A 24,950-nucleotide genomic window follows, 5' to 3' on the forward strand; every position below is an offset into this window, starting at 1 on the left:
ACGCCTCTCCCAACTTGAATATACCTGGTCACTACGTTCAACATCTAAGGTCCTCCTCTGGGTGCCTACTCCGAGAGAGGCTCGGAGTGTGGCAACGAGGGATAGGGCCTTTTCGGTGGTGGCCCCCAGACTGTGGAACAATCACCCTGACGAGGCTCTCCTGGCGCCAATGCTGCTATCTTTCCAGCACCAGGTTAAGACTTTCCTCTTTGCCCAGGCATATGGCAGCACATCTTAATCACCCACATGTTTAGGTTTTTTTTTACGGTTTTTAATGCTTTATGTGTGTATGTTCTGTGTTTTAGAATTTTAAATTTTGTATACTCGCTTTAATCTCAATTTTAGAATTTCTGTAAACCGCCCAGAGAGCCCTGGCTATGGGAGCGGTATATAAGTGCAATCAATCAATCAATCAATCAATCAATCGGGCTTTGTTTCCAGACCCCTGATCATCCTGGTTGCCCTCCAGGGGTAATGGAAACACCACACACCCGTTCGTTCCCATTCCTCACTCCATGCCCCCCATTTCCTAACAAATGGGAACAGAACTTAATGGGCCCCATTTGGATCCATTCCTTATCAGTTCCGACATGAATGCGCCCCTGCAGTTTCAAGCTGTCTCTCGGATATTGGCAGCATGGACCAGCTGAGCTGCTAGCCGGCGCGTCTCATGCTCTACCCAGCAGATGGCGACCTCCTAAAAGAAGAGCAGGCTGTCTTCTGGCGGTCCACACGCACACGCCAGAACTCAAGCGTCCTTCCGGCGTTCTGCAACAAGGTTGTTGCAGCATGCTAAAGAGGCCAGTTAATGACTGGCATTCCTTTATGCAATCCCTCATCAAGCACCGATGAATTGCAGGGTGGGCCGCCATCTTTATGGCCAAAGTGGAACAGAAGTGGTGGCAGGACTACAACTGTGAGATTCTCTTATCAGCCTGTGGGGGGAGGCAAGCGGACTTTGTGGAGGCTGCCCTCACCCAAGCAGTGATGTGGTTTGGGATGGCTTGATCTGTGTCAGAGAGCCAGTGTGGCGTAGTGGCTGGAGTGTTGGACTGGGAGTTGGGAGATCCGGGTTCTAGTCCCCACTTTGGGCCAGTCACAGAGTCTCAGCCCACGCCACAGGGTTGTTGTTGTGAGGATGAAATGGAGAGGAGAGGAGGAGGAGGAGGAGGATTATGTACGTGGCATTGGGTTCCTTGGAGGAAAAAGGGAAAGAGATAAATGTAATAAATAATAAATTAATAAACTGAACATAGTCCCCACAATCTACAGTGCAAAGAAGAGTGAGAGGCTGTTCAAGGGAGCCACACGTAATGGACAAGCCCAGACCCCTAAAAACTTGGGTTTGTACTGTGGTGTGTGTGTGTGTGTGTGTGTAGGGGGGATTTTTTTAATTATAAAGTTGTATTCATAATGTTATATCGCATTGTACGTTATTATATTAGATGGCTGCACCGTACACTATTTTTGCTCTTCCCCGATGCATGTTCGTTTGGCATTCCTCAGAAGAAGACCTCTTCATGCCCAGTTGTAGGCATGGAAAGACTTTCTGGGGATGTGTCCAAGTGGGCAGAGATCTCTTTCTGGATGTTCACTGGGGCATCAGTACGGGGCTAGTGATGCATGGTGTCCCCCACCCTCACCCCCACCCCGACCTGCACACATTCATGCGATGCTTGTAGGGGTCCAATGCAGCCCTCCTGCAGCTGGGCCTCCTGATCCCGAAATGCAGCAAATAAATATTTAACAAATAAAGAAATACGATTTTGGGATGCCTTAGCATAGCATCAAAGAAGGCTCCGTTGATCTGGAGCAGATATGCCCACAAAGGAGTCTAGAAGGAGGGGTATTTGCCAGCTTCCTCTGACCAGCAATCCTAGAAACCAGGAGGCGTGACCAGATGCTCACAGAATCTGGTGGGATGGACCTGCAGTCTCTGTGTCGAAGTCGAGAGGGACATATGGAGGTACAGGGTGGGGTGGGGGTGATCTCACGCTCTCCTCAGATGTTCAATATCCATGAAATTTGGTTGAGCAAACAGTGAGAGTTTGAGAAGTTCTGCCCTGGGGAAACTAGTGAAGAAGACACCATGTCTCCAAATGATTTTCCTGCAAGAATAATGTCAATAAGCTGTTATGAATACTTTAATATTTACAGAGACGAGTCTATTAAACCGGATGGTTGCAAGAAGGCTCGCTTTCACCGTGTGAGATGAAGGAATGCACACTGCTAAAAAGTGAACTCTAATTTCCAGTGTAATATTGTCATTAAATTACTGTAAAATTAAAATGGAGCTCCCCCAGGAACCGAAAGCGATTATATGTCAGAAATGAAGAGATTGCAGTGAATAAAGGCCACATCTGTTTAGCTAATATCATCACGTTGTGAACACTGAAATGCAAGTCCATAATTCATCCTGCTTTTTTTACTTCCCCGTAATGATTTCTGCCATGTTTTTGTAAGCGTGCAAGTCCTTGACAAAGGCAACATCATCCGCCCATCCTGGCAGGGTATGATTAAGAAAAGAAACTTAGTCAAGGGAGGAGAGTGTAGACCACACATCAGTCTACCGGCTTTCCCCTTGAATTTGCAGCACACAACCCCACCCCCCCCGGCAGGCCTGCCTGTCCAACCCCCAACTACAACATGGAGCCATTTGAAAAACATTTGCTGAGACATTATTTTTACTTGTACTATATCTCTGACTTCTCTCTCTCTCTCTCTCTCTCTCTCTCTCTCTCTCTCTCTCTCTCTCTCTCTTCTCCTCGTTTTCACCTCCCCAACATCTTGGAGAGGCTGCAGTTGCACCATGTCCTGCTTGTGGGTCCTTGGTTGACAGCTGGTTGGCCCCTGTGTGAACAGAGTGCTGGACTAGATGGACCCTTGTTCTGATCCAGCATCAGGGCTTTACTAATGTTCTTATGTTCTCCTTATCCATCCTTTCCCTTGATTTTATGCTGGGATAAAATCAAGACCAACTTGTGGGTTGTGACCCACCACAAAAGAACATGCACTGTTCAGCTCAGAGAAAAGATAAGGGAGGGGAGACATGATAGAGGTGTTCAAAATGATACTTGGCATGGAGAATGTGCATAGGGAGATATTTCTCTCTCTCCCCCATAACACTAGAACCCAATGGGGTCACCCCATGAAGCTGATTGGTAGAAGTCCTTCTTCACACAGCACAAAGTTAAACTGTGGAATTCGCTGCTACAAGATGTAGCAATGGCCGCCATCTTGGGTGGCTTTAAAAGGGGGTCGGATAAATTCCTGGAGGAGGATAAGGCTATGGCTGCCAGTTATGGAAAAATGACATTTTTATTCAAGCAGGCCTTTGGCATGTAATTTGCTCTGTTTTATTCTGTTATTGTTGTATTTTAACTGTTTTAATGTATTGATTTAATTATTTTTCTAACACTTTTTAAAAAAAAAATCTTTATGACTGTTAGCTGCCTTGAGTGCCAGTTTATTGGTGGATAGGTGGGGTACAACAACAACAACAACAACAACAACAACAACAACAACAATAATAATGGAAAAGAGAGAAAAATAAACCACCAGTTAAAGAACTATGGAAACCGAAAGTAGTTACATTTATTCTGTTAGTCACATCAGTCACAGGCATCACATCAACATTTTTACAGAACACCTTCATACTTAAAACATGTTCAATAGACAGGAAATTTCTGAATCAGTAAAAGACAGCATGACTTGGCAAAGCCCATCATGTTAATCTAGAAAAACCACCATGAGCTAGAAAAAAGGGATAATAATAATGGCTATATGCTACCTTTATTATCAGACACAGTTTGTACTTATGCCAGGTGCTGTTTCAGGCTCTTTGGCCCGTGTGCGAACAGAATGCTCAACTTGATGGACCACAGGGTTTGGACCTTGCATCACTAGGAGTTCAGGCCACACATGTCTGCTGCCTTACAGAATGGCCCTTACAGAATGACTGTCTGTTGGGACTTGGAGCAGGTTAGAATCATAGAATCATAGAATAGTAGAGTTAGAAGGGGCCTACAAGGCCATCGAGTCCAACCCTCTGCTCAATGCAGGAATCCACCTTAGAGCATCCCTGACGGATGGCTGTCCAGCTGTATCTTGAAGGCCTCTAGGGTGGGAGAACCCACAATCTCCCTAGGCAATGGGTTCCATTGTTAAAGCTTCATCCCACATACCTGCTTCCCTCGGATTATCCCTGTAGCACTAAGCTTTCACGGTTGTTGTTGGTTTTGCTACCGGGCAACAGCGATCCTTTGCATACCACGAAGTGAGTTTAAGGAGGGAAATGTAAAAAATCATAACAAATCAATGGATGACCCAATTCAATTCAAATTTGGTGTGCTTAAAGCTCTCCCTAATATCTATTACTGTGCCAATTTTGGTGTCTTTATCTTTAAAGCTTATGCAGATGTAAGCATTTCTTTAAAATCCTGCTCCTGTGCCCCAGTGGCGGCTCGGAAGATACGCTAAAAAGGTAGGGGCTAAATACGGCAAATCTTTTGGCTTTATTGCACAATTAAGGCAGGATGCCTGGGAATACTTCACAATCAAAAGCAGATTATAAGGTGGAAAACTTCTGAGTCCTTTGCATGCAATTCGCAGTGATTGCACAGTATAACACTGGTGTGATGAAGCTCTTATACTGCTCTAACAGTCGGGAAGTTTTTCCTGATGTCCAGCCGGAATCTGGCTTCCTGTCACTTGAGCCCGTTATTCTGTGTCCTGCACTCTGGGATAATTGAGAGGAGATCCTGGCCCTCCTCTGTGTGACAACCTTTTAAGTATTTGAAGAGTGCTATCATGTCAGTAGCGGAGGGCAGGTGGCTTTCCCCAGGTATAAGATAGTGGGGATGGGCCATGAAGATGTGTTAGCTTTATATATATATATATATATATATATATATATATATATATATATATATATATATGCTCCTGGTGGAGAGGACAGCTGCTAGAATTGACTTTTGTTGATTTTGACCCAGAGCTTTTCTCCCTGGTTCTGAGAAAAGATACTCCTGCTCAATTCTGCATTATTATTATTGTTATTATTATTATTATTATTAACATTTATATACCGCCCCACAGCTGAAGCTCTCTGGGTGGTTTACAAAAGTTAAAAACAGTGAAGATTAACAATAAATATACAAAATTTAAAACATAAAAAGCATAAAATACAAACAGACAATATCTGTTTAAAACAACTATCCTGGGGTCAGTTAAAAAACTCAGCATATTCTGTTAAATGCTGTTAAATTATTAAAGTAGTGGTAGCAAACTGTTTCGGGACCTGTTGTGCCGCTTCCCTTTCTCACTCGGTCTCATGTCTCAACAGCCAAAGGCCAACATGCCGAACACCCCCCACCCCCCGGTCCTCTGCCAGCTCACTGTTCTATGATGCTTGGCTAACACATCGGGGAGTGCTGCAGACACACATGATACACATCACACACACACACACACACACACACACATTTCAATACAGCTGCCTGGATTTTGGACTCTCCTTCAATTTGACTCCTCTGAGAAACCTGGCAGAGGGATAAAAGCACATGGGAAAAGGCAAACTCATTGCCGACAGGCGGTTCTAAACGGCCTCTGCGATCGCTCAGCCTGCCACGGCCTGTGTCTGCTTTGAGTGGTCGACTTCATAGAATCATAGAATAGCACAGTTGGAAGGGGCCTACAAGGCCATCGAGTCCAACCCCCTGCTCAATGCAGGAATCCACCCTAAAGCATCCCTGACAGATGGTTGTCCAGCTGCCTCTTAGAATCATAGAATCATAGAATCATAGAATAGCAGAGTTGGAAGGGGCCTACAAGGCCATCGAGTCCAACCCCCTGCTCAATGCAGGAATCCACCCTAAAGCATCCCTGACAGATGGTTGTCCTGCTGCCTCTTGAAGGCCTCTAGTGTGGGAATAGAGCCCACCACCTCCCTAGGGAACTGATTCCATTGTCGTACTGCTCTAACAGTCAGGAAGTTTTTCCTGCTGTCCAGCCGTAATCTGGCTTCCTTTAACTTGAGCCCGTTATTCCGTGTCCTGCTCTCTGGGAGGATCGAGAAGAGATCCTTGCCCTCCTCTGTGTGACAACCTTTTAAGTCTTTGAAGAGTGCTATCATGTCTCCCCTCAATCGTCTCTTCTCCAGGCTAAACAGGCCCAGTTCTTTCAGGGCTCATCTACACCAAGCAGAATATTCCACTATGAAAGTGGTATGAAAGCAGTATGTAAAAGGCAGAAGCCACACTACTGCTTTAAAGTGGTACTGAAGTGCACTGACAACAGTTGGGGCCCATGACACATCTACACCAAGCAGGATATAGCACTATAAAAGTGGTATGATAGAGGTACATGGTCTGTGTCAATGGGCCCCACCAGTTGTCAGTGCACTTCAATACCGCTATAAAGCAGTAGTGTGGCTCCTGCCTCAGTCTCTCTTCATAGGACTTTATTTCCAGACCTCTGATCATCCTGGTTGCCCTCCTCTGAACACACTCATCCTTGTCCTTTACTGACTATGTTGCTTTGGCAATGGGATGTTACGGTGGGCGGGGTGTGTGTGTGTCCTGCCCTTTGCTATTCCTAAATAGCAAACAGCCTGAGCCTTGGTTTAGGGGGAAAGGGAGTGTTGCTGAGGCCCTGCTGCCCAACCGCTGGCACCTTTGCTTCCGTCACTGTAGCTGCTGCTTCTCCTACAAGAAAACCGGGCAGCGTCGTACAGAAATCAATGTGGAGAGTGGAAGACAGAGATCAAATCCATCATTTACTGTCGCTTAAGCCTAATCTGGAGCGCGCACAATCAGTCCCCAGAGCTCAATTACTTCTAGGAAAAGGGTCATTAAACTCTTTGAAACACACCAGTTCAGCCGCACACCGTAGGAATGAACAGGCAACCCATGAGGGAGTTTGCCTGGCCCTTTTCATGCTACTAGCTCAGTTGTCCTGAAGCTAACTGGATGCAAACAACAGGCGTCCGCCCCGATCAGCCTGTGACTAACCCTAAACTTGTACCTGAAACGCTTGCACATTCCTCCCCTATTTACCCCTGCCTCCGCTTGCCTCTCTTTCTGCTGCTGTTCCTCATGTGTTGAGTTATAGATTGTAAGCACACCTGAGAGTAGGGACCGACCGGGCCTCTTGCCCTCTGCAATCCGACAGGCATCACATCAGCAACAACAGAGTGGCCCAGAAACTTCCCAGAAGCTGCTATACTCCTGGTTGTACCATGCAATGATGCGTGCTGAGGCCATCCAGCAAAGTTTCATCAAACCAGATCATTATAGTATGATCTCACTGAGGCCCGGGTGAAGAGCGCCATCAGACGAATATTTTATCTCATGCTCGTTACTCATGGATTTCACGACACTGCCCACCTCCTGCGCGTCTCCCACTCTTTCTGCTCATTTTTCTGTCGGAAAATCCGATTCTTTTGGCTGTGATGAAATTTGCCGCCATTTCCTGCTGGGTGCAGGAGAAGCAGCGGGATAAAAACGCCCACTGAATGGGCCACGAGGTCATTGTTTACTTCTTCTTTCTTCCCCGTGTGAAGAAAGAGGAAGCTGCTCATCCCTATTGTGGGGCAGGAGTGGGAGGTGAAGCGACAGGGAGGGAAATGCGGTCCGTCCGTCCCCACAATCTGATGATGCTCTGAGACTGTCCTCTACTCCCAAGCATTGAATGGCATGTGAGGGGGTGTTTATGCCAGCTGTCTAATATTTCATTGAAATTGTTTTTAGGTCTTGGATGTATACGATTTTATGCTGTATTTTATCTTGTGAATTACTGTGAACCTCCCAGAGAGCTGCAGCTACTGGGCAGCATAGAAATGAGATGATGATGATGATGATGATGATGATGATGATGATGATGATGATGGAAGAGATGCCTTCAGAGACTGCAGCAAGGTGCTTCTGGAAGTTCCTAAAACCTGGCCATCCCTTGCTGCTCACGCGAACACTTCTTTCTTGGAGATGCCCTGCAAACGGTTTGCCCATTCAGCTGCTATGGGTAACAACATGTATTTATTTATTGATCCATTCATTCCATTTCTTAACTGCCCTTCAAGACCAGTAAGCCTATACATACCAGTTCCTGGGGAACATGGGTGGGAGGTTGTGTCCTGCTTTGTTGGTCCCAGGTCGATAGCTGGTCAGCCACTATGTGAACAGATTCAAGGTGCTGGTTTTAATCTATAAAGCCTTGGGATCGCAGATAGAAAACCTCTCCCTGCATGAACCTATCCAGACACTATGATCAACACCTGGGCCTTCCTCTAAGTGCCTTCCCTGAGGGAGGCTCAGAAGGTGGCAGCAAGGAAGGGGGCCTTCTCAGTGGTGGCTCCCTGACTTGGAATGGGCTCTACACTGAGGCCCGCCAGGCAACGACACTATCTTCTTTTCAGCTTAGACTGGCCTCTAGGCCACATCATTTAATGGCATATGATGGCACTTACGTTGGCTGTCTGTTATTTAACAGGTCTGTTATTTAAATTGTGAATTAAAATTTTTAAATTTTGTATCTTAAACAATTTTGGCTTAGTTTATTATAAACTAGGCATGTTTAGCCTGGAGAAGATAAGACTGAGGGGAGACATGATAGCACTCTTCAAATACTTAAAAGGTTGTCACACAGAGGAGGGCCAGGATCTCTTCTCGATCCTCCCAGAGTGCAGGACACGGAATAATGGGCTCAAGTGACAGGAAGCCAGAGTCCAGCTGGACATCAGGAAAAACTTCCTGACTGTTAGAGTACGACAATGGAACCAGTTACCTAGGGAAGTGGTGGGCACTCCCACACTAGAGGCCTTCAAGAGGCAGCTGGACAACCATCTGTCAGGGATGCTTTAGGGTGGATTCCTGCGTTGAGCAGGGGGTTGGACTCGATGGCCTTGTAGGCCCCTTCCAACTCTGCTATTCCATGGTTCTATGATTCTAATGTTGTATTATAATTTTTATAATGTTGTAGTTTTCATTTTTATTTGTAAGGATTGTTTTGAACCATCCTGAGAGCCCCGACTATTGGGCAGTATAGAAATGAAATAAAGAATAAAATAGAGAGTAATATAAACATATTTTTTGTGTGTTTGTCCTGGATCTGCCCTATGGTATTGTTCGAAGTTGCTTTTAGATATATGTTGTCTTTGCGTATATTGTTTGTGCATTTTATATAAATGGTTTTTAAATTTTGTATTCTGTATTTTAATATTTTTAATATTTCTAAATCTCCCAGAGAGCCTCAACTATGGGAAAGTATAGAAATGCAATGAATAATAATAATAATAATAATAATAATAATAATAATAATAATAATAATAAAAATCATATTACACATGAACAATTTTAAATCAAATGAGTTTCAGTAAAATGCTCTTTCAGAATAGCTGTTGACTCACCACCCTTTGAGCAGTGTTCAAAGCACTGGATTCCCATAAGTTAATGATGTGTCGCTCCGCATGCCATCAACGGGCCCTTAACGACAGAGAGGCGTGTGGCACTTTAAAGATGCACGGATTTCTTCTAGCATAAACTTTAGAGTCCACTTTGTCATGTAGTTTTATTTAAGGTAAGTTAACCAAGGACAGAGCTACACCAAGCAGGATATAACTCTTTGAAAACACTTTGAAAATGGTATATGGCATGTGGTCTGGGCCCCAACGGATGTCAATACTACTGTTATACACCATTATAAAGCAGTAGTGTAGATCCCGCCCAGGTCTGCAATCACAAAGTACAAAGAAGACCTGGTCCACACATGATGAACCTATCAAATCCAGGGAGGATCTACACTACTGCTTTAGAACGTAGAGACAGTAGTGACAACTGTTGGGGCCCAGGACACACGCCGCCATCGAGAGCTTTCGAAATGTTTTCAAAGTGTCACATCCTGCTTGGTGTTAATCTGGCCCAGGAGCAAGAGAGTTCACTTTCTCAAATACTTCAGGACCTGGTATTGGCCTTGGCCCAGGCCTCCTCTCGACATGCTCTTCAGGGCCTCCTAGAATCATAGAATCATAGAATAGCAGAGTTGGAAGGGGCCTACAAGGCCATCGAGTCCAACCCCCTGCTCAATGCAGGAATCCACCCTAAAGCATCCCTGACAGAGGGTTGTCCAGCTGCCTCTAGTGTGGGAGAGCCCACAACCTCCCTAGGTAACTGGTTCCATTGCCGTACTGCTCTAACAGTCAGGAAGTTTTTCCTGATGTCCAGCTGGAATCTGGCTTCCTTTAACTTGAGCCTGTTATTCCGTGTCCTGCACTCTGGGAGGATCGAGAAGAGATCCTGGCCCTCCTCTGTGTGACAACCTTTCAAGTATTGGAAGAATGCTCTCATGTCTCCCCTCCATCTTCTCTTCTTCAGGCTCAACATGCCCAGTTCTTTCCGTCTCTGCTCACAGGGCTTTGTTCCCAGACCCCTGATCATCCTGGTTGATCCTAGGCCCTTTCTACACCTAAGGATTATCCCAGGCAAATGGAGGGATTGTCCCTGCCTGCTCCCAGGGCCCTGTGTGTCATCTGGATGCCCAGGAATGATCCTGGGATGATCCTGGGGGGAAAGGCAGGTGTAGAGAAATGGCCCTAGACTAGAACAGCTGCCCCCCCCCCAGTAGGCACAGACAGGTGAGTCAGTGCTTCACATACAGAAGAAATAGGGTCAGCTATAACCATGCTATAAATGTATCTCAAGCCAATCTTTCAAAGGGGGGAATAGGGTAGGCAAAGGATCATCTCGGGGGCAACGTTTGGGGAGCTGGAAAGGCAGCAGCCCTTACAGAGGCCAAAGAGCTCCAGACCTGGTGGCCCGATGCCCTGTGGGCTCCCAGCCAGCAATCCTGCTCAGAGCCTTCTGAAGCTGGTGATGAGTGATCCAGTTCAGGACAATTTATGTGAAGCACCGGCATACCTCAAGCAGCATCTGAGGCCTCCTTCACAGAATACGCTTCTTCCAGGCTTACCCTGAACTAGATTGGCACTTCTGTTCCAACCTCAGGAAGAAGGAATGTTGAATGAACGTCCACACCGCAAGAATGCAGATGGAAGGAGAAACTGTAAACATTCTTAGTAGATGCGCCCTTACTTGAAACTCACTCTGAAGGATGAGTGGACCAAGGCCTTTGCTAGACCAGGCTATATCCTGGGGTGATACCAGGGATCGTCCCTGTGTGTCCAGATGATGCACAGGGGATCCCGGGATCAGGCAGGGATCAACCCTCCCTGGCCCCGGAAGATAGTCTACCCCTTCAAGCCCGCTTTTCCCCGCTGTTTCGGGCTGAGCCTGAGACCGCGAGCGTGTGGCCCGTTTTCATGGCTTTTCCTAGCTCCGCGTGAGCCGGGAGCTGCGCCCATTGGGGCTAGGGTGGGGGGTGGGGAGTGGGGAAATCATTTTTTTTTAAAAAAACCTACCTTTAGTCGCTCGTGTGTTCAAGCACAGTCAGCCCTTTAAAACTACCAAAAAAAAAAAAAAAAAAAAATGGCGGGCGCGATGGCTCTCTTCTTGAGTTTGTCGCGCCTAGCATGTAAACGAGGGCGACATCCCGCGATACTCACATAGCAGGATCTCCCCTCCTCCATTGCACATTTACTGATAGGTCTAGCAAAGGCCCAAATCTCCAATCACAGAATAGGAAGAAGGCCTGGTTCACACATAATAGCCAGCCATGGTTTAATTCATTCATGGTTGGTTGGGGCCACTTTGCATCCAATTTAGCACATAATGCAGGAATGGGTTGTTTGATGTAATGTCTGAACCCCGCACTCTGAGTTGTTGAGAGAGAAACAACTCAGAATTGTAACCCAACCACAAACCATGGGTTAAAATTCTGGGTTGTTTCTCCATTAACAACCCAGAGTGCCTGATTGAGACATCAGAACAAACGACCCCAAAATGGGGTGTTCCTGGGTTGTTTGCTAAATCAGATGCAAAGTAGAAATGGCGAACTGTGGGAAGGAGTGGGCTTGCTCACTCACTTGTGTGTGGCCCCAATGATCCATGTTCTGCTTGTGGGTTTCCAATGGGGAGCTGGTTGGCCCCTGTGTGAACAGAATGCTGGACTAGATGGACCCTCGGTCTGATCCAGCATCAGGGCTCTTCTCATGTTCTTATGTTGTTGCTATATGTGAACTGGGTAGAAGAAAAGGCCCAACTCCCTGCACCGATTCTCCTAATTCAGTCCCCCAGTCTTATTTGAGCATCCCAACCTTCTTTCAAAGGCATTTTGGGTGAGTGTGCTCAGTCACTGTTAATGGAAAAGAGAAACAGCCACTTGTAATGTGAATTGGCATTTTGGTCCAAAGGAGGATGTTTCATAGTTTGCACAACAATGGAAGCACGGGTGGTTAGTTCCGGGATACCAGCCCCGTCCAGGCTCAGTATTGTGTACTCTGGCTAGCAGAGGCATTCTGGGTCTCAGGCAGACCCATCAGCTGTAACTGGATGGCCACCCATCAGGGATGCTGCAGCCACGTCTTGCCTTGCACAGGGAGTGAGCCGAGCTGATGTCCAACTTCCTGTCTGACGCTCTGATTTCATGATCTTTTTTAATCGGGCTTTTGTTGGGATTCAACCTGGAGACCTTCAGCATCCAAAGCCTCTGTCCTGCCCCTGAGTGGCGACTCCTCCCCTAAATAAAGCCAGACTTAAGCCTCCACTGTAGGATTGCAGTGAAATAACAGCCATCCTTGTGGAGTTCATTTCTTGTGTACGTTGGATCATTTGGGGACCCAGGGGTGGTCCAAAAGGCACCCGAAAGCCTCCAGGCTCTGACGTGAGGTGCTGCCATCATGCCTGCATGGAGTCTTGGTCCCAGCTGGGGCCTTCCTGTTTTATAAACGGAGCCCCCCCTCCTCCTACATCTGGTAGGCGACACAGAAGCTGGAGACCATGACAGGAAGGACACTTCTGTGGATGGAGACTGCTCCAGGAACTGCGTCCTCCACATCCTGAACCAACCCAGAGATGACACCAGCATTCCACGCTAGAGGACCTACCTCTGTCTTACCTGGCACTCTCAGGTTGCAAAATGTATTTACAACACAGGCAGTAGAAGAGTTTTTTCTTGTTTCCAGCAACATTTCTATTATCAATGAACGTGGCGATGATTCTTGCGATGAATAACGTCTTTAATGTACACAAAACGAACTTTTATATTTCTGTAACGTGCAGTTAAAACAGACCCTCAGCGGCACGTTTACATCCATAATAATGAGTGGATGTCAGGTAGATACATAGTTTTATTCGCTTTATTAAACCAAAGGCTGTTAAGGAGAATGGGAAACTGAAGTAGAAATATGACTTCATTTCTTTCTCTCAGTATTGAAGTTCAGCCATAATCTTATCTTAAATATAATAATAACACCCTTCTCAATTCTCAGCAAATGCATCTAATCCTAGTTTTTCCTTTTTTTAAAAAAATACACAAAACAAAACATGGAAACAAATGTAGACTATCCAGTAAAATCTAAGCATTCGTCGGCTTAAGATATGGTGTGTAGGAAAGCACACGATAAAGAGAGACTAGGAGTGGAATGTAAAATGTGTATGGCGTCATATCTTTGGGCAGGATTCACATTGGGCCACGTCTGGAGGAGAACGTCAGGCGTTAGCATCCAGTCTGAAGCATCCCCAAGGAATGAAAGTTTCACAATGGGAGTATCTGCTGGGGTGGGGGGAGGCGAGGGGTAATTGCTGTCATACTTTCCCATGTGTGGGCTGCACCAGCACCGGGGTAGAGTCAAAGATTCCCCCGGCCTGCCAGGAGATACGGGGCACTGCTTTCATTGCTGTGTGACATTGGTCTCTGTTGATCTCAACTGAGTGGTTATTGCATCTTCTGACCTTAAGTTGTATAGAAGTATCTGTCTGGTCTACAAAGTCATCTGTGGCTCAGCTTGTCTTCCCTCGATAGTCTGAAGATACCTACTGTTCCTTCTGAGCATTTAATGGTGTGGAATAATTACTGGAGGAGGAGGAGGAAATCTTAAAGTTATATCTCTCTAGTTCTATACTTTGCTGGAACCATACTTTCCTTGCTCTGGCCACAGAGTTGGAAAATGAGAACTCAAATGGTATAAATGAAAAACAGCAAAGAGATAAATAACTGGAGAGAACGAATCAGCAAGTAGGAATGGACCCCAAGCAGCACCAAAGCAGTTGCGATGAAGTGCGTGTGTTGGGTCGGTCTGCTCTCTTCATGCAGTAGCTGTGTGACCCCTCTGGCGGCCTCAGCTTGTGCAGGCCGCCATGAACAGACCTTATTCCTGGGATTCACCTACGAGGCAGCAAATGTGAGCGAGGATCCTTGCGGCAACAACTGGGAGCTCAAACACCTTCTGGCAAACCAATGAAACCAGATGAGCTTCAGAGATACCAGTGGCTTCTCTTACTCGGGGTTCAGCCAGTAAAGTCAAGTGGAGGAATCAGCCATTGGGCCAGTGTTACCCAGGTGTCATGAGCCACCAGGACTTGCCACTGCATTCCCCCTCAGTTGGCCACTGCAGAGACCAGTTGGGCAGGATTGTGAGGGTCGGTGCTCAGCAGTGATGGAACCCACTGACTGCCCCCCTCTGCTGACAGCCAGCAGGAGCCGGGATTGCAGCCAGCTGCGGAAGAAAGGTTGGCTTAGTTGTCAAAACAATTTACATACTATGTACCATAGTAAAAAATCTCTCTAAGTTTACAGACACAAATATTTATTATTTATTTATTTATTTATTTATTTATTTATTTCATTTTTATACCGCCCAATAGCCGAAGCTCTCTGGGCGGTTCACAAAAATTAAAATCATCATAAAACAACCAACAAGTTAAAAATACAAATACAAAATACAATATAAAAAGCACAACCAGGATAAAACCACGCAGCAAAATTGATATAAGGTTAAAATACAGAGTTAAAACAGTATAATTTAAATTTAAGTTAAAATTAAGTGTTAAAATACTGAGTGAATAAAAAGGTCTTCAGCTGGCGACGAAAGGAGTACAGTGTAGGCGCCAGGCGGACCTCTCTGGGGAGCTCATTCCACAACCGGGGTGCCACAGTGGAGAAAGCCCTCCTCCTAGTAGCCACCTGCCTCACTTCCTTTGGCAGGGGCTCACGATCTTAAGGTCCGGGTAGGTACATATGGGAGGAGGCGTTCCTTCAAATAACCTGGCCCCAAACCGTTTAGGGCTTTAAATGTCAATACCAGCACTTTGAATCGGGCCCGGACCTGGACTGGCAGCCAATGAAGTTGTAAAAGGACTGGCGTAATGTGATCTCGCCAGCCAAATATATATATATATACACACAAATACAAAAAAATCAGTTAAAATGTTTAAAATCAAATCAAAAGCACAACAATAAGCAGGGCAGGACCATCATTCAGGGAAGCCAACGTGGCTTTAGGAGAGGGAAGGAGAGGGAAGGAAGGACCCCATGGGCGGAAGGAAGGAAGCAAGCAAAGAGATGAAGGGATCATGAAGCAAAGAAGAAGAGGAAGAAGAAGACGGAGGCCTCATCCAGACCTACGGGTCTAGCGCGACGGAGGGGTGAGGATCTCGCAATATTATGATCACGAGTTCGTCCCCCACTGTTTACACACGGCGCGCAACACCCAGGAAGAAAGAGGACGTTGCGCCCACCATTTTGTTTTTGTTTTTAACGAAGAAGGAACGCACGAGAGCTCGAGCGCCACACACACACCCCCGACGGGCACAGAGCTCCTGAGGAGTGCTGTGCCCTGTGCGCTGTTCCTGGCTCCTTGCGGTTACTCACAAGGAGCCTGGACAAACCACACGTTCCATGGTTTCGGGATCATCCTCTGACCCCGGAAAAAGTGCGTTTAAAGGGTAGGGCGAGATCCCGGGGAAAGGGAGAGAGGAGGGGATGAGCAAGGCGAGGGAAAATGGGCTGCTTGGGGAGGGAAGAGACGTCGCAGCATTTGGGGACCTGAGTTCTCACTCCGTACAGATTCTTCGCACAGACGCCGCAAGCGCAATGTCACAATATTCTCTAGGGATGTGTTTTGACTTTGGGGCTTAATCAGACGTGCCTGATAAAATCCCGCTTTTGGATGAGGAGGGCTTGCGCTTAAGAGAAATCAGGCCTAGTTGGGGATTTCTCGCAGTCATCTTGAAGATGTCAGATCAGTCTTTGCAGTCCTGACAGCTGCATCTTTGCAGAAAGTGTTGCAATGAACTGCTTAGAGGGAAGTGATCTTAGTGTGTGTGTGTGTGTGTGTGTGTGTGTGTGTGTGTGAGAGAGAGAGAGAGAGAGAGAGAGAGAGAGAGAGAAACATCTCATATTAGAGGAAATCCCGCCGGCCAGCCTGAAGGTTGGAGCCTTTCAGTGGAATCTTCCCAGATAAACAAACAGCAGAGGCCGGCTTGATACAGTCCGGTGGAAGAAGAGACCCAGATGACGGCCCCTGAAGGGCAGCTGGCCGGCATGAAAGCAGGCGTCGTTTTTTGCTCGGTGGGGGGCAAAATTGAATTGGCCGATGCAGGGGAAATGACAGCCGTGTTCCTGTCAGTCAGGGCCAAGAGAGGTGGCTCTTGGAGAAGGCCTCTGCCATCGGGTCGTGCATGGCGGCCTCCCTGTAGTGCTGAAGCAAGAATCATAGAATCATAGAATCATAGAATAGCAGAGTTGGAAGGGGCCTACAAGGCCATCGAGTCCAACCCCCTGCTCAAGGCAGGAATCCACCCTAAAGCATCCCCGACAGATGGTTGTCCAGCTACCTCTTGAAGGCCTCTAGTGTGGGAGAGTGCTTGGGAACGCCGGGAGATGGAGACGCCAGAGCCCCTCTGAAAACCGGCCATTTCCCTCCCAAGCTGAAATTGAGCTAAGCAATAGCTGGGAAATGTCAGTGGCACGAGAGCCTCAGAAGATAATGACTTGCAAATGGAGGGGCTGATTGGAAGCAAGAGGACGACATCGTAATAAGTCCTAGGAGTCCAGGTGCAGGCCAAGTGGCGGGGCGTCTCCAGAGCCAAGTGCGAGATTAGCACCACACCTGATCTGCTCACACTGGAGCGCGGCGGCCCTTCATTCCACCGCTTGTAACACGCTCATAATTCCCACAATGCCGAGCTGCCAGCAAGGACGAATGTCACTTAATTCCACCTGCTATTTAGGTGCTTGCTCTAAATTTACCGCAGGAGAACGGCACGGTGACCCTGGAGAAGCTGCAATCCACTCTCCGCCAGCTTTGCCTCCTTCAGATAATTACGTCTTCAACGGAGTCCTTATTTATTAGCTCATGCCTCATCCCACCCCACCCCAACAAGACATTCTGCAAAAGGCTTTTATGAAATGTTGAGGAGGGAATGTCCACTGCAAGGCACATGTGAAGCCAGTTCCAGAAGGACAGGGTGGATTATTAACCCGGTGAAATGCTCTGATGCTGCTGTTTGTTCACGCTCAGAGTCTGAGTGACTGCCATATTTGGGATCAGGAAGACATTTGGCAACCAAGGAAAACCGGGCAACTGAAAAAGGACTTTCTTCATTGCTTGGCATTGCCTCATGCTGCCTTGCCTACAAGGTGCTGGATGTGTGCATTGTGAGCTGGGACTCCCATCGGTCAGGGTCCGGACTCTCACCCCCTGCACCACCATGACTCTGCTTCAGCAGAAAAGGCACCACCTGGCTTGCAGTGCTAGCATGCCAGAGCCCTCGGTCAGCTGACCTCTCCGGGCCACGAAAGCCCCAGCCTCTGAGCTTGCTGCTCAAGCAAAGCAAGTTGCCCAAGGTGTCAGGACACTGCCAACGTGCCAGATCCCTCTTCTCGAAGGCTGCTTTGACTAGGCACCTGCCTCTATCCTCCATGAACAACACCCCCCAGTGTTCTCTACTTCAAACCTGTCATGTAGAATCATAGAATAGTAGAGCTGGAAGGGGCCCATAAGGCCATCAAGTCCAACCCCCTGCTCAATGCAGGAATCCACCCTAAAGCATCCCTGACAGATGGCTGTCCAGCTGCCTCTTGAAGGCCTCTAGTGTGGGAGAGCCCACCACCTCCCTCGGTCATTGGTTCCATTGCAGTACTGCTCTAACAGTCAGGGAGTTTTTCCTGATGTCCTGCCGGAATCTGGCTACGTGCAACTTGAGCCCATTCGTCCATGTTGTCCTCGAAACAGTGCAGTTATATCCTACAACAGAGGTGGGCAATGTCTGGGTTTTGGGGACCTGCATTGTTGAGGAAAGGCTGAGGTATCTGTCACAATACTTGAATTCAGTGATTCTTAAAGAGTAGGTAAGGCCTGCCTTGCTACGTGTGCGCGCACAGATCACTCAAGGCATGAGCATAGAGTTCCAGAAAGGGATGAGATCCTAAGGTGGAGCCCTCCTCTCCTCACCAGCTGAGACATATCCTCTGGCAATGTTAACCCCCCCCTCGTGTGTGTAGAGAGAGATTTCCACCTGACTTCTCCACCACAAAAGCATAAGAACAGTCCAGCTGGATAAGGCCAAGGGTCCACCTAGGCTATCACAGTGGCCCATCAGATGCCCTGGGAGGTTCCCAAGCCAAGGATGAAGGAGGTGCTTGCCTCCTCCCCCCATCAACGGTTGCCTCAGCAACGGGTATCCGAGGCACACGGCTTGCTGCCTTTGAACATGAATATTCCGCTGAGCTATTGAAGGCTCGGAGCCATTGATATTTATTTAGTAAAAAGATTTTCGGGTCGCCCTTCAGGCGACTATCAGGTACTATCAAGTACACAAAATAATAATAAAAAACATCAATATGAAATCACAATAAACACCATGCAACAGAGAAAAAGAATAACTTAAAGAATAACAGAGTAGCTTAAACCTAATCAGCCGGTTTTCCCATGCTGGAAGGGCCTGGGCAAGGGGGGGGGCACGCTCCCCACCTCATTTCAAGCCCTGATTGTCCACCGGGGCAACCCACATGGTTCCTGCCCCATAACTGGATCTGAACTGAATGAAGGAGAAGTTTCTTGTGTCTATCCTGAATGAAAACATAAAAGGAGCCCTGATGCTGGATCAGACCAAGGGTCCATCTAATTCAGTATCCTGTTCACACACTGGCCAACCAGCTGTCGACCAGGGACACACAAGCAGGACATGAGTGCAAGTGCACCCTCCCACCCATGTTCCCCAGCAACTGGTGTATATAGACTTACTGCCTCTGCTACTGAAGATAGGATGTAACCATCAGGATTAGTAGCCATTAATAGCCTTCTCCTCGAGGAATATACTGCCAAGCAAATAAACCCCAAGTTGCAGTATTATGGGACAGCGAGAGCGAGAGCGAGAAAGAATTCACTTCATGCACTTTCTCCATCCTATAAATAATTTTATGAGCCTCAATCATGCCCACTGTCCTACTTGCCTTTTATCTTTTCCCTTTTTTTAACAATGTAGAAAGCCCAAAACATTTATTTGTTTATTAAATTTATATACCGCCCCACAGCCAAAGCCCTCTGGGTGGTTTACAAAAACGTTGGCGTTTTTCCTCATTGGGGAGTTGCTGCAGCCCCCTGATCGCTTTGGGAGCCCCGCTCCACAATCTCCTTCTAGGCCAACTTCCGATATCCGAGGAACCGCCTCTCTCCCCACCAGCCATCCTATGCTTTCAGATCCTCAGGAAGGCTCTTCTCCAAGGCCACAGCTAGACCTAAGGTTTATCCTGGGACCATCCCGGGTTCGCCCCTGCTTGAGCACTGGATCCCCTGTGTGTCACCTAGATGAACAGGTTTGACCCCTGGACAATCCAGGGATACACCTTAGGTCTAGCTATGGCCATAGTCACCTTGGTCTGCTCTGTGGCATCAAGGAAGAGAAGCTTTTCGGTGCCTCTGCACCTTCCCCGTGAAGATGCGGCCAGCGTCAACATTCTGGTTTTGTTTTGTTTTCAGCACCAGGTTAATCCAACTTGCTTACCCAGATATTTTAAGCTGGTTCATTAAGTTGGTTGATGTGAGCTGACTATTTTATGTATTTCCTGCCTTTTATTGCTGTAGTTGGTGTAGTTTTTAATGTTCATTGTAGATCACATTAGGCTTTTTAAATTACATTTTGTGTGCTGCTCTGGTATCATATGATGAGGGGTGGCATTAAAATATGTTTAATAAAATAAATAAATACATCTCAGCCTGATTTACAAGAGGTGGTCCTTTGTTTGAATGGTGTTTCCTGATACAGAATTTGAGAAAGGGATTCTGGATGCAAATACATTCTTTAATGCAGAAAATATTAAAGACTAATATACAAATGAAACCAGGAGCCTTTCTACTGGGTTTAATCGACAATAAACTGAAAGAGAAGGGGGGAACTTTGTTCTTGTATTTGACAACGGCAGCGAGATTTTTGTATGGACAGAAGTGGAAAAATGAAATCACGCCAACAATGGAAGAATAAATACTGAAGATATTAGAGTTAGCATAAATGGCAAAACTGACAGCGATAAAAAGACAAATCAACTGTTGCATTTATATCTGAATGGAAACCTCTCATAGAATTTTTGCAAGGAACAGAGAAAAATGATGCATTTGTCTGTTGATTCAAGGTATGAGATATAGTTAACTCTATACTGGGCATGTTTATCCTGGAGAAGAGAAGATTGAGGGGAGACATGATAGCACTCTTCAAATACTTGAAAGGTTGTCACGCAGAGGAGGGCCAGGATCTCTTCTCCATCCTCCCAGAGTGCAGGACACGGAATAACGGGCTCAAGTTAAAGGAAGCCAGATTCCAGCTGGACATCAGGAAAAACTTCCTGACTGTTAGAGCAGTACGACAATGGAATCAGTTACCTAGGGAGGTGGTGGGCTCTCCCACACTGGAGGCCTTCAAGAGGCAGCTGGACGACCCTCTGTCAGGGATGCTTTAGGGTGGATTCCTGACTTGAGCAGGGGGTTGGAGGCCCCTTCCAACTCTGCTATTCTATGATTCTATGATTCTAACTTAGAAGAAAGAAATGAATTTGATTGTGTTAAATGTATTAAACAAGGAGAGAATATAATTCACATCTCTGATGTGTAGAGAGCCAAAAACATTCCTTAATGTTGGTTTATGTATTTCCCTTTTTCTTTTCTTTTTTTCTTCTTTTCTTTTTTCCCTTTTTCCTTTCTCTTTTCCTTTCCTTGTGTGTTCATTTTCCTTAGATGTAATGTCTTTATGCAATGCTTTTATGTCATGTATGTCTATGAAACAATAAAAAAAATGATTAAAAAAAAAGAATTTGAGAAAGGGTCAGGGAAATTGCGCTGTCTCCCTCTTTCTAATGCCAGTGCTGGAGCAATGCCACAATCCAGGTACGTGTGCGTATTGGCACACAACAGCAGGCTGCATATCCACACACACAGGGATGTTTGCACGCTAGACGATGGAACAGATGCTTGGAAACAGGAGAATCCATTTCGAAGGGAGGAATCTTAAATGCATCACTTTGGAGAAATGCTGCCTTCGGACGTCCGTCTGGATGCCAACCGCCTGGCTGCCTGTGCTAACCCAGTGCTGCCCTCCCTGCAGGGCTGTTCCAGAGCTCCTGGGCTCCGTGACCTGACCAGCCGCCTTCCATCTCTGCCTTTCATGAAGCAGCTTCCCTGCTGGCCCATCCACCACAGCCAGGCAAGCGTGATGGGCCTGGTTGGCCGCAGGGAAGCCTCTTTCACTGGAGTCTTTGTTTAAGGCTTGCTCATATAAAGAAACTCCAATCAATCAAAAGTTTATTACTGGTGCCTGTAATCAAGCTGTGCGCTGGAGGCTGCTGCTATTTGCATTTGACTAATTGTTCTTCTGGAGCTGTTGAGGATTGCTTAATACAACCCAACCAGACAGCAAGCACCCACCACTACTCCTTTCCATCTGCTTGGCTCCATTGTCATCTGCTCCAGGTGATGGACAGACGGACAGATACTTAGCCGAGAGATGGATTCAATCCAGCAAATGTTAACTATGACTAAGCGTTGACACTAGTAATGGCCAAGTCATGAGTAAGTATAACTCACCCCCTCTCTTGTCAGGGTCCACGTCTTCAACCCCCCCCCCCCCTCCTTTGAATCATCCTCGCACTGCCTCCTTTGGCTCATTTGCTGACTCATGTCCCAATTCCCTTCTACATTCCCTTAAGAACATAAGAAGAAGAGCCCTGATGCTGGATCAGACCCAGGGTCCATCTAGTCCAGCACACTGTTCACACAGGGGCCAACCAGCCATCGGCCAGGGACCCACAAGGCAGGACGTGGGGCCACAGCACCCTCCCACCCATGTTCCCCAGCAACTGGTGCACACGGGATTACTGCCTCAAATACTGGAGACAGCACATAGCCATCAGGGCCAGTAGCCATTGATAGCCTTCGCCTCCAGGAATTTATCCAACGCCCTTTTAAAGCCATCCAAATGGGTGGCCATCACTACATCTTGTGGTTGTGAATTCCATAATTTAACTATGCACTGTGTGAAGAAGTCCTTCCTTTGATGTCTTGAATGTCCTACCAATCAGCTTCATGGGATATGACCCCGTTGGGTTCTAGTATTCTGAGAGAGGGAGAAAAATGCCTCCCTCTCCACATTCTTCACACCAGGCATCATTTTATACACCTCTATCATGTCTCCCCCAGTTTCCTTTTTTCCAAGCCGAACAGTCCCTGTTGATGTAACCTTCTGTCATAGGGGAGATGCTGCAGCCCCTTAATCGTTTTAGTTGCCCTTCTCTGCACTTTTTCCAGCTCTGCCATATCCCTTCTTAGGTGTGGTGACCAGAACTGTACACAGCATTCTAAGTCTTTTCCCGCAGCATAGATTTGTATAAGGGCAGTAGGATACTGGCAGTTTTATGTTCTTATGTTCTTATTCTCAATGCCTTTTCTTATAATGCCTAACATGGAGTTTGCCTTCTTTTCAGTGCTGCACACTGGGTGGACATTTTCATGGAGCCGTCCACCACAACCCCAAGATCTCATTCTTGTTCGCTCACCGCCAGCTCAGATCCCATCAGGTTATATGTGAAGTCGGGGTCTTTTTGCCCCAATGTGCATCACCCTTCCCTGGGACAGCCTTCAATAGCTAATCCCTGTGAATTTAACTTTTTCAGTGATTCTGGAAAGCTCTGATTTTGTCCCTGTTGCTCCCTCCCAAGTAGTTTACGGGGGCACTCTGCAACCTAGACAAATGTTCCTAAAGTTAGTGCTCCTGTAAATGTGCTAGTTTGTAGAGCCAGGACCACAGTGGTGAGGGTCCCCCCCTCCACTGCAACACATGAGCTGAATCCCCCGAGTCTAGAAGGGCTTCTTCATAGAATCATAGAATCATAGAATAGCAGCGTTGGAAGGGGCCTCCAAGGCCATCGAGTCCAACCCCCTGCTCAATGCAGGAATCCACCCTGAAGCATCCCTGACAGATGGTTGTCCAGCTGCCTCTTGAAGGCCTCTTGAGTGGGAGAGCTCATGACCTCCCTCGATAACTGGTTCCATTGTCGTACTGCTCTAACAGTCAGGAAGTTCACAACCGTGAACATGCTTGTGCTGAGCAAGCATGGTAGCCATGTCTGCCCTGTGCCCTGCCTGGGGGCTTCCCTTGGCTCTTGGGTTTGCACAGAGCTAGATGTGCCTCAGAACTGGAAAGCAGGGGACCGCTGCAGCTCCGGCGGCCCAAGACGCCTGCACTGCGAGCAGAAGGAACCCGTTCACTAGCAGGGCTGGGAATGACCCCAGAGCAGTGGTGGGGGGACCGCTGGCCTGCAGGCTGTATCTGGGTCTGCCAGGCCTTCCCATCTGGCCCACCAAGGTCCAGGCCTGAATTCAACCCTTGGGGAAAGAGTAGGCCAGGAACGGGTGAATTAGCAGTGCTCTGGATTCCACCTCGAAGCTTGTTCCAACTCACGTCTGTATCAGATTGTGAGCTTTGGTGTTGCCCTTCTCCGTGAGCCCCTGCCAAAGGAAGTGAGGCAGGTGGCTACTAGGAGCAGGGCTTTCTCCGCTGTGGCACCCCGGTTGTGGAATGAGCTCCCCAGAGAGGTCCGCCTGGCGCCTACACAGTACTCCTTCCGTCGCCAGCTGAAGCCCTTTTTATTCTCTCAGTATTTTAACAACTAATTTTAACTTAAATTTAAATTTTACTGTTCTAACTCTGTATTTTAATCTTATATCAATTTTTGCTGCGTGGTTTTATCCTACTTGTGCTTTTTATACTGTATTTTGTAATTGTGCTTTTAACCTGTTGGTTGTTTTATTATGGTTTTTGCTTTCGTGAACCGCCCAGAGAGCTTCGGCTCTTGGGCGGGAATAAAAATGTAATAAATAAATAATTCTTTTTGCATGAAAAGCCATGTTATTTTTGTGTGTATTCTCCCCAACCCCAATGTACTCATCAGTTGTGAACATCTTTGAAATGGGTGCACCATTCTTTCATTGATTAAAGCAGATTTGTATGCTTTTTTCAAATCCACGCTCACAGTTTTTTTGGGTCCAGAATCACATTGCAAGCATGGAAATGTACTGATTTCAACGACAGATTGTGTCCGAGTCCGTTTTCGGTCCACTAGGTGCAACCCAGTTAAATCCTGATAAAAAACAAACTGATACGAATTTCACATCCGTCCATATGGAAAACAGCTCTGTTGGGAACTGATAGAAAACCTACAACATCAATCATGCTTCCACAGCAAACTTGGACAAAAAAAAAAAAGTTCCCGGAGAAATTCACCCAACAGTGAAACCGGCACCCAATGTTCCTGTCCCTGTTTCCACGAGGGCTTTGACAGAAACATGATTTGAAACAGCAGCTCAGCGTTTGCCCTTTCCAGCGCAATCCAACAACTGCGAGGGCCGGGTCCCTCCGGAGCAGGCAGCCCTGACGGAGGAAAAGTGCTGAGAGCCGCATTCGTAAACCTTCGCTCCCGTACTTGGCTTGCTGATATTCCCGGCACCTTTGACTATCCAGGTCCCTTCCCACAAAACAGCGTCCTCACATTTCGGCACAACCCTTTTTGTTTCACGC

The sequence above is a fragment of the Elgaria multicarinata genome, chromosome 2, assembly GCF_023053635.1.
Source record: "Elgaria multicarinata webbii isolate HBS135686 ecotype San Diego chromosome 2, rElgMul1.1.pri, whole genome shotgun sequence".
Lineage (NCBI taxonomy): Eukaryota > Metazoa > Chordata > Lepidosauria > Squamata > Anguidae > Elgaria > Elgaria multicarinata.